Here is an 11,425-nt window from a genome sequence, read left to right as displayed (position 1 = left end):
CCCCTATTTATAGTAAAATCCCATGTATTATGTCTAAAATTCCACAAAACTTAAATAAACACAATCCATAGTACCATTTGTAATTGATTTCCTCAGTGTTTCTGGGACTATTCCAAGTCCCTAAAGAAACTCTAAATTATCAAAGCCGGATTAACTTATATTCAATGAAGTTTCCAGATTTTTTTCCTTACCCTAATGTTATTCATTTAAGAAATGCTTAAATTAGTTCCTACTATATAAACAGTAGGAGATGTACTCAGGATAATGCAGAGAATCCAAAAATCACACAAGGTTTGGGACCTTAAAGCAGTTACAAGGCTCAGATAAAAGGAAAACCAGAACATAAATTAAGCTACAATATAACAATATTTATATTACTGTCACACACCAACAAAGACACTTTTATTTCTGCTCTAATGTGTCCTGAGAAACTAGGTCATAAATTGGATTATATTTCCCAAAGGAAAAATATTTGAAATTATAATTAGAGGTTATTTTTCTGATCAAGGACTTGGTATTAAACAATACGCAGGCATGCACACACACATACACACACATTCAAGAGCATATGACAAAACAAATGAAAATGGCAAAAAATTCTGGTAGCCATTTAATGTAAGTATCCCCCAAAAGGGATAATAATTATGTAGAAATCATATCCAACAGGATTCAGTGTACTCAAGTGTTCACATAGCACAAAAGTAAAACTCTAATGTATTATAAATTTCACTTAATGCCAGCTCCAATAAACACGAGTATATCATTAACCACGGTTTTGCTTGACTTGTTAGATTTGAAAGAGTACTTTGGGGATGATGTTGATGACCAGAGTCTCTCTTAAAAATGAGCTGATGTATTCTTTTTCTCCAGATAAATCTCTCTGCTGAGGACCCAAGCACTGACAATTTCTCCCTGACCTTACAGCTGACTTACAGACCCGGGGCAGGTGTTTAATAAATGTCTGCTCCAACTGGCTATAGTGGGATTAGTGGGGCTCTTCTCTTTTAGAAGGACTGGCTTATGATTTCTCCCGTTCAATTTGTCCTATCTCGCAAATTTCCTGAAAGTGGCCTTTCCTGGCCAAACAAGAAAAAAGAAGGAATGGTAAATATGGAATAAAGCTAGAGTCTGTAACCAAGTAAGAATTTAAATGAGAAAGCTCAGCAGCAATTATTAGATAGGGACACAGGTTGTTTTTGTTTGTTTGTTTGTTTGTTTGTTTGTTAAAGGTGCCTATAACATTTCCCACAGAACTGCAGAGCCCCAGGCTGGCTTTGTGTGAATTCCCAGGCAGAGCACTGATGGATTCCTGGGGAAGGCTGTGAAAGGAAGAATTCACTTTGTGGTGGGGGCAGGGATGGACCTTCAGTTATCACTGGTTCCATAAGATGCAGAGAGGAACTGAAGGAGCACCAAAGCTCCAACTGAGTCACAGGAGGGAGAATGTTTCAGGGTCAAGTGTACCTGCTGCCGACGAGCTCCACAGGGAGAATGTAGAAGAAAATATGAGAAAACTAAGTCTGAGACCTCAGAGTGTAAGACTTTGACTATCAGTCTGGGTAACGTGGCTCTCATGACAGATTCTGAGCAGGAAAGCAAAGTGCAGAAAGCAGATTAATCTGATAACAGGAGGAAGATGAAACCAAAGAAACTGCTCTATTCAAAGAAGACTGCAGGTGTTCTTGGAACGAAGATTCCAATGGTAATGCTGTCAACCAGAATATTCTACAAGCACGCCCTTCATTCTCTCCACACTCCAGATCAATAAACGTTTGGCGCTTGCATGGGCATCTGTGTCGAAGCTCATGTTCATCTTTATTTATTCCTTTAAAACGTTGCCCCTTTTAACTTTTAGGTTTCAAAGTCAAAAGGAGGAACAAATCTGTGCACTGGGTATCATTTCCCCTACAGAATTACCAGATGTCTCTTTCATAAAACATTGTTATATTTTCTACTTACAAATCCTAATTAGATTTCCTTTTACTTACTCTATGACAGACCAATTTCATTTAGGAGCTACTGGTTTTTGCAAACTATTAGCTATTTCAATCTTTTCCAGTTTACATTTAATCCCAAATTACCCATTTTTCTTGACTAAATTTTCAGTAGTTATTTTGGCAGCTTTAAAAAAGGGATTCAAAATGGCAGGACCATGGGAACTTTGCCAATCCATTCTTGGCTCCTCTAATATTCCAATATTCTTCTTCTTCTTTTTTTTTTTTTGACAGGCAGAGTGGACAGTGAGAGAGAGAGACAGAGAGAAAGGTCTTCCTTTTGCCGTTGGTTCACCCTCCAATGGCCGCCGCAGCCGGCCCACTGAGCTGATCCAATGGCAGGAGCCAGGTACTTAACCTGGTCTCCCATGGGGTGCAGGGCCCAAGCACTTGGGCCATCCTCCACTGCACTCCCTGGCCACAGCAGAGAGCTGGCCTGGAAGAGGGGCAACCGGGACAGGATTGGTGCCCCGACCGGGCCTAGAACCTGGTGTGCCGGCGCCGCAAGGCGGAGGATTAGCCTAGTGAGCCGCGGCGCCGGCCCCAATATTCTTCTTTTAATTTTTGCAATAAATAGAGACTAGAAAATGTCCATTGGATTTGACGACCAGAAGCAATCCATGACCGTGGCAAGAACTCTTTCAGCTGGAGCAGTGGAGGCAGAAGTCAGCCTGGATGATGGGAAGAGTAAGGTAAAGTGGAGACACTGAGCAGATCCTAGTAGGTTCAGAAGCCAGAATGTAAACGCAAGAGATGGGAAGTAACCTGAAAGAGGGTTAGTAGATTCTGTTTTCAGTGGGAAAGACATTGTCTAGCATGAACTAGGCACAAACTTCCAACAATACTTTATAGGCAGCTTTAAGTTTCACTACATCACCTACTGTTTCAATCCTCTCCTATTTGTTTTTGGTCTTGTTCATAAACTTCCTCTAAATACAAGATAGGGTATACAGATCTCTCCTACCTTTGCATCTGGTTAAATCTCTGGAATAGTATGCTTTTTCTCTCTCCACCACTTCTAATCACTTCAGTTGTTGGTTTCAATGAAATTATATTTCTGAACACATGTCTAGTCCCAATAGCTGGGAATGCTTTTTCTCCTTCTGTTAAATTGTTCACCTCCTCCTCTGTCCCTCTCTCCTCTTTTCTTGTATTTATCATCTTTGATTGACTTCCCTATAATTCAAACATGTATGTGTTTTCTTTTAGGTGGATATTTCTGATGGGGGGATATGCAAACATGTACACCCCATCTCATTTCCATCAGCTTATTTTCACTTCCTAAGCCTTCACAATCTAAATAATTTCATACTATTTTGAGCATCTCTCAGTTTTCAGTTGTTAGGGATGAATGACTACTTTGCTATTTCAGGTGCTTTTATCTTGCGGGCATTTACCAAACATCTATGCTTGCCAGCCTTGCCCAATCAATGAATAATTCTGTCCCTATGTACATTTCCCTGACACACACTAACACATGCCAGGACAAAATTGTTTACTGTAGATTGTAAGGATTTGAGTCCCATTTTATTATACTGTAAGCATTACAAGTTTTCAAAACACAGAATTTGAGATCTCTATGAACTTCTATGCAGACCAATAATTCAAGGATAAACCCTTCTGCCTACAATTCCAGGTTGCTGGAGAGTGGTGGTATTTTTATTAATGAATCTTGAAAGAGGTTCTAAAGTCACTAACTTCAAAACACCAAATGAAACAGGATTTATATTAAAGAGAATATAGATATCCAGTATTAAAGACTAGCTTATAAAACCCAGAATCAGATATTACATTGGTAAAATTGCAACAAAAACCCATGGATAAACTGGGAGCCCAATCCCTTTCTTCCTGTGCTCTACCTACTCATCTATAAAAGCCCACAGACTCATTTTATACATTTGAGGCACCCTTCCTTCAAGCCCACAGACTCATTTTATACATTTGAGGCACCCTTCCTTCTTTCTTCTACCTCTCACAAACTCCATGAAAATTCCTTAAGGGCACGGTCAGTTCTTAGATATCATTTGTACAATGAGTTGTACAATGAATGAGTTGTACAAATTGTACAATGATATCTAAGATGTAATGAAAGTTAAAGCCGTAACAGGCCAGCGCCACGGCTCACTAGGCTAATCCTCCGCCTGCGGCACCGGCACCCCAGGTTCTAGTCCTGGTCGGGGTGCCGGATTCTGTCCTGGTTGCTCCTCTTCCAGTCCAGCTCTCTGCTGTGGCCCGGGAGTGCAGTGGAGGATGGCCCAAGTGCTTGGGCCCTGCACTCGCATGGGAGACCAGGAGAAGTACCTGGCTCCTGGCTTCGGATCAGCGTGGTGTGCCGGCCGCAGCACGCCTGCCTTAGCAGCCATTTGGGGGGTGAACCAATGGCAAAAGGAAGACCTTTCTCTCTGTCTCTCTCTCTGTCCACTCTGCCTGTCAAAAAAAAAAAAAAAAAAGCCGCATACAAAGTACTGTTGGAAATTTATGCCTAGATCATGAAAGCTAATATCTTTCTCACAGAAAAAAGAACCTACTCCTAACCCTCCTTCCAGTTACAACCTATCTCTTGTACTCAAATGGGTCAAGCTTGGTATACTGTGCACTGTAAAGAAGCAGTACCTAACCACTGGCTAAAATTTTCTTGAGAAACCCAACAGGCTGGGAAGAATTATGTTAATCTCTACCAAGTATATTGAACTCCTTGCATGTAAAATGCTACAGAAATGTCATCTGGATGATCTGATGCCCTCACTATTTATATCTACTTTTCTATGACTGGCTCACATAGTCATACTAGCAATGCAGCATATTCTACGCACTTGATGGGATATTCATGCAGGACTCCATCTCTACAGGCTATTAAGTTTGGCTAGTTTTTAGCTGATTCATTCTGCTCTCAAATATTAAATGGCTGTCCTGTGTGGTTGAGCACTATATTCTTCAACAGACTTTGGGAGCCCTACATGGATGCATGTAAGCACACTTTTATCCCAGCTACCCCTCAATTCCTATACACATACTTTCAAGAATTATTTAGTGTGATGGATCACGTTCTTTATCATCTGAACAAAATGGAATTCTTTGTATACTGGAGGAGTCTATGACTGGGGTTAAATTCCAGTATGAATGACCCTGGCATTTTGACAAAAGTTAGATTCATACTCCCTTCTCTTCATACCATCATTCCAAGTGCAGCTGTTCTGTTAGAAGTCACCAAATGGAGTCAGCCACGCTGATTCAGTCAAGAGTAGCAAAGGTATTGGGACTAGACTTTATTCATCTTCATTACTTAAAATGCAAGCTGCATATAGATGGCCCCTTTATAAATATGTCACTGTAGTTATATTTTCATCCACATGTGTAAATAAAATCAATGCATCTCCTTCCCTTAATTCAACACACACCTACTGTGTGGTCACTCTGTAATAAACTGCAGATCCAAACATGGATAAGATGCATTCTCTGCTGGTAGGAAGCTCACACATGGGTACTTCAAAAACTTCATGAGAAATGGAATTAAAAGATTTATTGTGGTGTAACAAACATTTTGAAGCCCATACATAGTCTTATCATAACTCATGTTTTTCCTGAAATTTTTTGAAGACTTCTTGAACTTAAGAAGAGAAATACATAGCCAAAGTGACATGGCTTTGCCAAGGGCAGAGGCTGTACGTACCCTATCTACCCAGGTAGACTGTAAATTCCTAGAAACTGGGGCTCGTATCCTAAGCTTGCTTTTATGCACTGTGTGCCATGGACCCAGCAGGTATTCAGCAAATGCTCTTTGAATTTATTCACGTAGCTTACAAACCAGTGCATCTTGCACTTTACATTAGTTCGTCCTGCTCTGTACAAATCACTTAGTTTAAGAAAAATTAAAAGAAGTATTTCATCAGGAACATATATCCACAAGCATTATGTTTTAATTCCACCAATTCTCTAATCCAAATGGAATATCTAGTAATCATGCACCTAATACTACATGGCACATCCTTAGAGCCTGTCTCCACAAGAAAATTCCTCCCTATAAAGTTTAGAATGTTTCTTTCCAACAGAAGCTTTGTTCTTAACACCATCCTTAAGCAATTGAAGCCTAATTTAACCTACCTGTGTAATATCCCCTCCTCTCACCAAAAGAGACTCAGAATTATTAAAATGTTTTATACTATCATGTATAGGTGAACAGAGGCTGCTGCACTCACAGAGAAAACACGGGCCATTTTTTATGTGTCCCATGCAATGAAAATCACGTCACATTCTGTTTTTTCAATTGCAGCATGTCACAGCCCAGAGGGTAGGTGACTGTCAGAAATTCAACTTGAGAAAGCCCTTCAGATCACTAAGAATTTTAGGCCATGAATTGAATCAAACCTATCCCCAGATTAGTACAATTAAATCAGAAATCTCACTTCGCTGGGCTGTATGCCATTTCTCATGCATGGGTTATACTAAGGATATAAAAGAGAACAGAGACATATGTGTCAAGCATAAATGAGAAAAACTGGTTAAGTTCAATCTTAGTAAAATGTTACTTGTGTCCCTTCTGTGCTCCCTAGAGATAAGGAGATTCTAATCTATGCCCATTCTGTATGCATCAGGCTACACAGATACACTAACAAACCAATAAAAAAATGCAAGGCATATGGAATTCTACTTGTAACAGATGAGATACACAGCAACCTTGTTATCTTACAGGTTTTGCAGGTAAACACTAAAATTAATTTCGTTTTTTTTCTTACTAATGAGGCTACTAGGAAATGAAAGGTTGTATCTTGAATTGCATTTGAGATTCAACTTATATTTCTATTCAGCCTCTATACAGCCAGACTGCCAGGGCGCAAGTCTTGACCTGAGGCAAGTCACTTACCTCTGCATCATTTTTTAAGACTTACTTATTTATTTTAAAGATTTGTTTACTAGGGCCGGTGCTGTGAAGTAGTTGTAGGCTAGGCCTCTGCCTGAGGTGCCAGCATCCCTTATGGGTGCCAGTTTGTGTTGCAGCTGCTCCTCTTCCTATTCAGCTCTTTGCTTATGCCCTGGGAAAGCAGTGGAGGATGGCCCAAGTGCTTGGGTGGCTGCACCCCAAAAGGAGACACAGAAGAAGCTCCTGGCTTCAGATCAACCCAGCTCTGGCCGTTACAGCCACATGGGGAGTAAACCAGTGGATGGAGGACTTTTCTCTCTGTCTTTCCCTCTCTCTAACTCTGCCTCTCAAATAAGTAAATAAAAATCTTCAAAAAGATTTATTTATTCATTTATTGAAAGATAGAGTTACAGAAAGAGACAGAGAGAGAATCTTCCATCCACCGGTTCACTCCCAACATGGCCGCGATGGCCAATGCTCAGCCAGGCCAAAACTAGAAGCCAGGATCACCATTCAAGTCTCCCATGTGAGTGGTAGGGGGCCATCTTCTGCTGTTCTCCCAGGCTTGTTAGCAGAGAGCTAGACAGAAACTGGAACAGCCAGGGACATTACTTGCTGTGCCCTAATGCTGGCCCCACTTCTACATTTCAATGGAAATAGTAATAATAATGAAACCAACCCCATAATATTTTTGAGAGGGCAGTGTCTGGTACAAAGTATGTGTTCAATAAACCACAGTTATTAATATTCAATACACGTGTCTGTTTGCAGAGTATCTTGACATGTAGTTGCTGATCCTCTGCTTGAACACTCCACTTCTCTGAAGATGGGATACTCACATTTCCTTAAGACAGTGTGTCACATTTCTGAATGTGGAAGAGTCATTCCTGGACTGAGTCAAAGTGTCTTTACAACTTTGACTCTTCTGAGCTTCTTTATGTGTGATTCTGCCAGAGGCAAAGACAGAATCTGGTCATATTCCAACACTGTATTTCTAAAGAAATCGTTAAGAGTCACTGGTATCGGAAATGGGTTTATTATATACTCCCAAGAAAGTTCAGGTAGGAGATTCTCGCTGACCTAGCAAAACACTTAAAAATAGGCCTTCGGAAATGTGATTTTTCACACATACTTAACCAAAGAACAGTCGTTCTGCTTTCAGTAAAGGTGTCTGCTTTGACCAAGGACAGCTGCCTGTCAGGCTACACACATAGCAAACAGGACAGACACTGGCACCCACCTGTCCAGATCTCCCAGCCAAATCACAGAACTGACCAAGACCACTGCCAGTCAACCCCCACTCACATCTGATTTGCTTGGTCTTTATGCTAATTTCACAAGATAAAGTTTTAGATCAGTGATAGAACTCTTCTTAGTAAAAAGGAATATGAACTGAATTTCTTAAGTATGTCTGCATTTCCTGACCCTTCCAATTGTTTCATTGAAAGCCAACGTGTTCTTATGTGAATGTTTCAAGTTCTTTGAAAATTTAAGCTATGACTTTCATGCACAAGATCTGTGCCAAGTCAAAATGCAGCCTTTCCCTATATTGCTAAATGATATTTTTATCTCCATATAGAAGTGATTCAGCAATATTCTTCCTGTCAGTCATCTCCCCTAGCTGTAAGGCTCCAGCAGCAGGTGAATTCGTGTGCTGTCTGGAATTCTGTAGATATTTCAGGGGAGGTTGCGGACCAGAACTTCAGGCTTTGAGGCAGTCCAACAGACTGAGATGCAAATCAGGGCTCTGTTGTACACCAGCTGTGCTGACCTCAATAGGCCAAAGGCCCTTTATTTATTTATTTATTTGAAAGGCAGAATGACGGAGAAAGAGACAGAGAGATCTTCCAATGGATGTTTCACTCCCTAAATACCCACAATAGTCGAGGTTTTGACCAGGCCAAAGCCAGCATCAGGAACTCCATCTGGGTCTCACACATGGATAGTAGGGGCCCAAGCACTTGGGCTATCATCTGCTGCCTTTCCAGGTACATTAGCAGGGAGCCAGATAGAAAGGAAGCAGCCAGGACTCAACTGGCACTCCAATGTGGAATGCGGGTGTTACAAGTGCTGTCTTAACCTACTATGCTCCTGTTTTTTTGTTACTACTACTCTATTTTCTAAAATGGGATAAATAAAAGAAACTGCTGTGAAACATTATTATGAAGATTAGACATAGTAGTTCTAATGCACCTAGCTGGCTATGCAGTATGTCCTGGGTACTGCCTACCTGGATATTATTGAGCCTTACCTTATAAATCCTCAAATGGCTGTTGTCAACCATGCCATACCCCCATCACAATGTGCTATACCACATTTTCCAGAATTCTCAGTAGAAAATGGTGCTCTTTCTCATCAAAATCCTTTACTATCAGAACTCCACAAGTAGATGCAAATAAGAAAACAGATTCAATCAGACTGAAATTAGAATTTATCACCTGAGTTGGTCGGACAGAGAGCGGGCTTTGCAAATTGGTAGGATCAGAGAAAGCTCAGTGGAAAAATAATTAAAACTGGATCTTAACTAATAGGTAAAATTTGGATGACTGAGCATGGAAGGGTGAAGACAGCGGCATTTGGGGCCAGTTTAAATAGGTCTTTGGAGTGACCTGAAAGAAATAGGCCAGTTAGGAGGGGGGGTGCTAATAGGAAATCAATGAGTGGCATGAATCAAATTAATGTAGAATACAAATACTATTTTATTTTTCTGTTCAAGAAATAAGTGTAATTTTTGTTTTTCAGGGCCCCACTAACAGTGTTTGGGTTTTGTTTTACCTGTGAGAAAGCCACAAAGAAGCATAACCCAGAGTATAGGACTGGGGCCAGAGCAGGGCACAGGGACAAGGACAGAGTATCTGAAATAGTTTACTTGCTTGAGTGGGTTTTTTAGAGATTATTTCAGAAAAACTTATCTGACACTGTTTTACTCAGAGGGAAACAGACCACCACAAAAGAGGAAAGGTTACAGCTTCAAGAAGCCAGTGAGTCAAATGTTTGACATAGAATGCATAATGATGCACACTGCAAGCAGGAAGCACCCCCTTCCCCTTGTCTACACCCTGGAGACTCCTCTAACCCTCACTACAAAAGCCCTCACTACAAAAAACTGCTCTTTGGGTCAGTAGTTATTCGGGGGAACTATATCTTCCCACTATGTTCTTCACTTGTGAAAAGTAATTAAAGCTTTCCTCTGAGAAACTCCCAGTTGAGGTTAATTATTTGGTGACAACCCAAGTGATCTGACCCATCCCCACTAACACAATCACCAAAGAAGGCTGCCCAAAGCGTGGGCAGTCATCAGCATCACTTGCTTCTCTCTGATTGGCCAGGAGACATTCCACCTCGCAGAGTGGGCCAATTCAGGTGAAGTGAAGCTCAGGTGAGGACACTTAATCACAAAAATGAATGAAAGTCAATATGAAACAAATTAATTCAGAAGGCTAGAAACGGAGATGGAAAAAATAATTACTTCTTTTCCAAAAGAAAAAAGCCTTGTTGAACTACTCCAGCATATGTACATGTTAATTAAGTGGTCTGAAGCAGCAGTGCAGTAGTAAGATTTACACCTGTGGCAGAAGATCCGGATTGGAAATTCCTTACCAGAAATAAGACTCAGAATCCTTATTTTCTGTTTGCTAAGAAAACAAAATAGAATGGCTTTATATGAATCAGTAATTCAACTGAAAGGAATCATAACATCAGTAGGCTGTTAGGTAATATAAATATATACAAATATATGTAACAGATTTATATACAAATATATGTAACTGATATATATATATATGCAAATATATATAAACAGATTTCAAGTTCAACTGCATATTATGCCAATGGCCACATTTATTCTCTTTTTTAAGACCTGGAGGTATATTTGGAAATGAAGGATAGAGCAAGGTTGATAAAAAGGTATTAAAGTGTAGTTAGACATAGTGCTAATGCACAATGAAAGACTACAGGTAAGCATAATAAACTATATATTGCTCTAAAGAATCTAGATGGAAGGATTTTGAATGTTTTTAGCACAAAGATGTTAAATGTTTGAGGAGAAGTTTACACTGATTTGGACATTATTCACTGTGTATATATAGAGACATCACACAGTATCCCATCAAAATGTGCAATTTTAGTGTGCCAGTTAAAAATATATTTCAAATCAACAGATATTAAAATTTTTTCCAGGTAGTGAATTAGGTAAAAATCAATCACAACACACTCCAAAAATAGCCTGGAGCTAGTCCCACGATCCAGGGCCACACCAGGTGATTCACATTGACTCTATCAAGACATAGTCTGAGGGTTGTCCGGGGCAGTGGGCTACAGGACTGAAGCATTAGTGGATCACTCAGTTGCGCCACAGACTATGTGCTTACCTACTGATACAAAAATACCACAATATGTTTACAACAAGAAATTCTATATCAATGTACATTGGTCAAATTGCCCTAAGTATGTCTAACGTAAGCACAAAAGGTAGAAATCAATAAATGAGAGCCCGGAAGCAAACTATTCAAAACAAAACAAAAGATTATGGCAAGCCTTAGTCTTGCTATAATTAAAATATTTCATTTATGCC

Source organism: Lepus europaeus, chromosome 1 (genome assembly GCF_033115175.1).
Source record: "Lepus europaeus isolate LE1 chromosome 1, mLepTim1.pri, whole genome shotgun sequence".
Taxonomy (NCBI): Eukaryota; Metazoa; Chordata; class Mammalia; order Lagomorpha; family Leporidae; genus Lepus; species Lepus europaeus.
Note: the sequence above shows the minus strand (reverse complement) of the source record.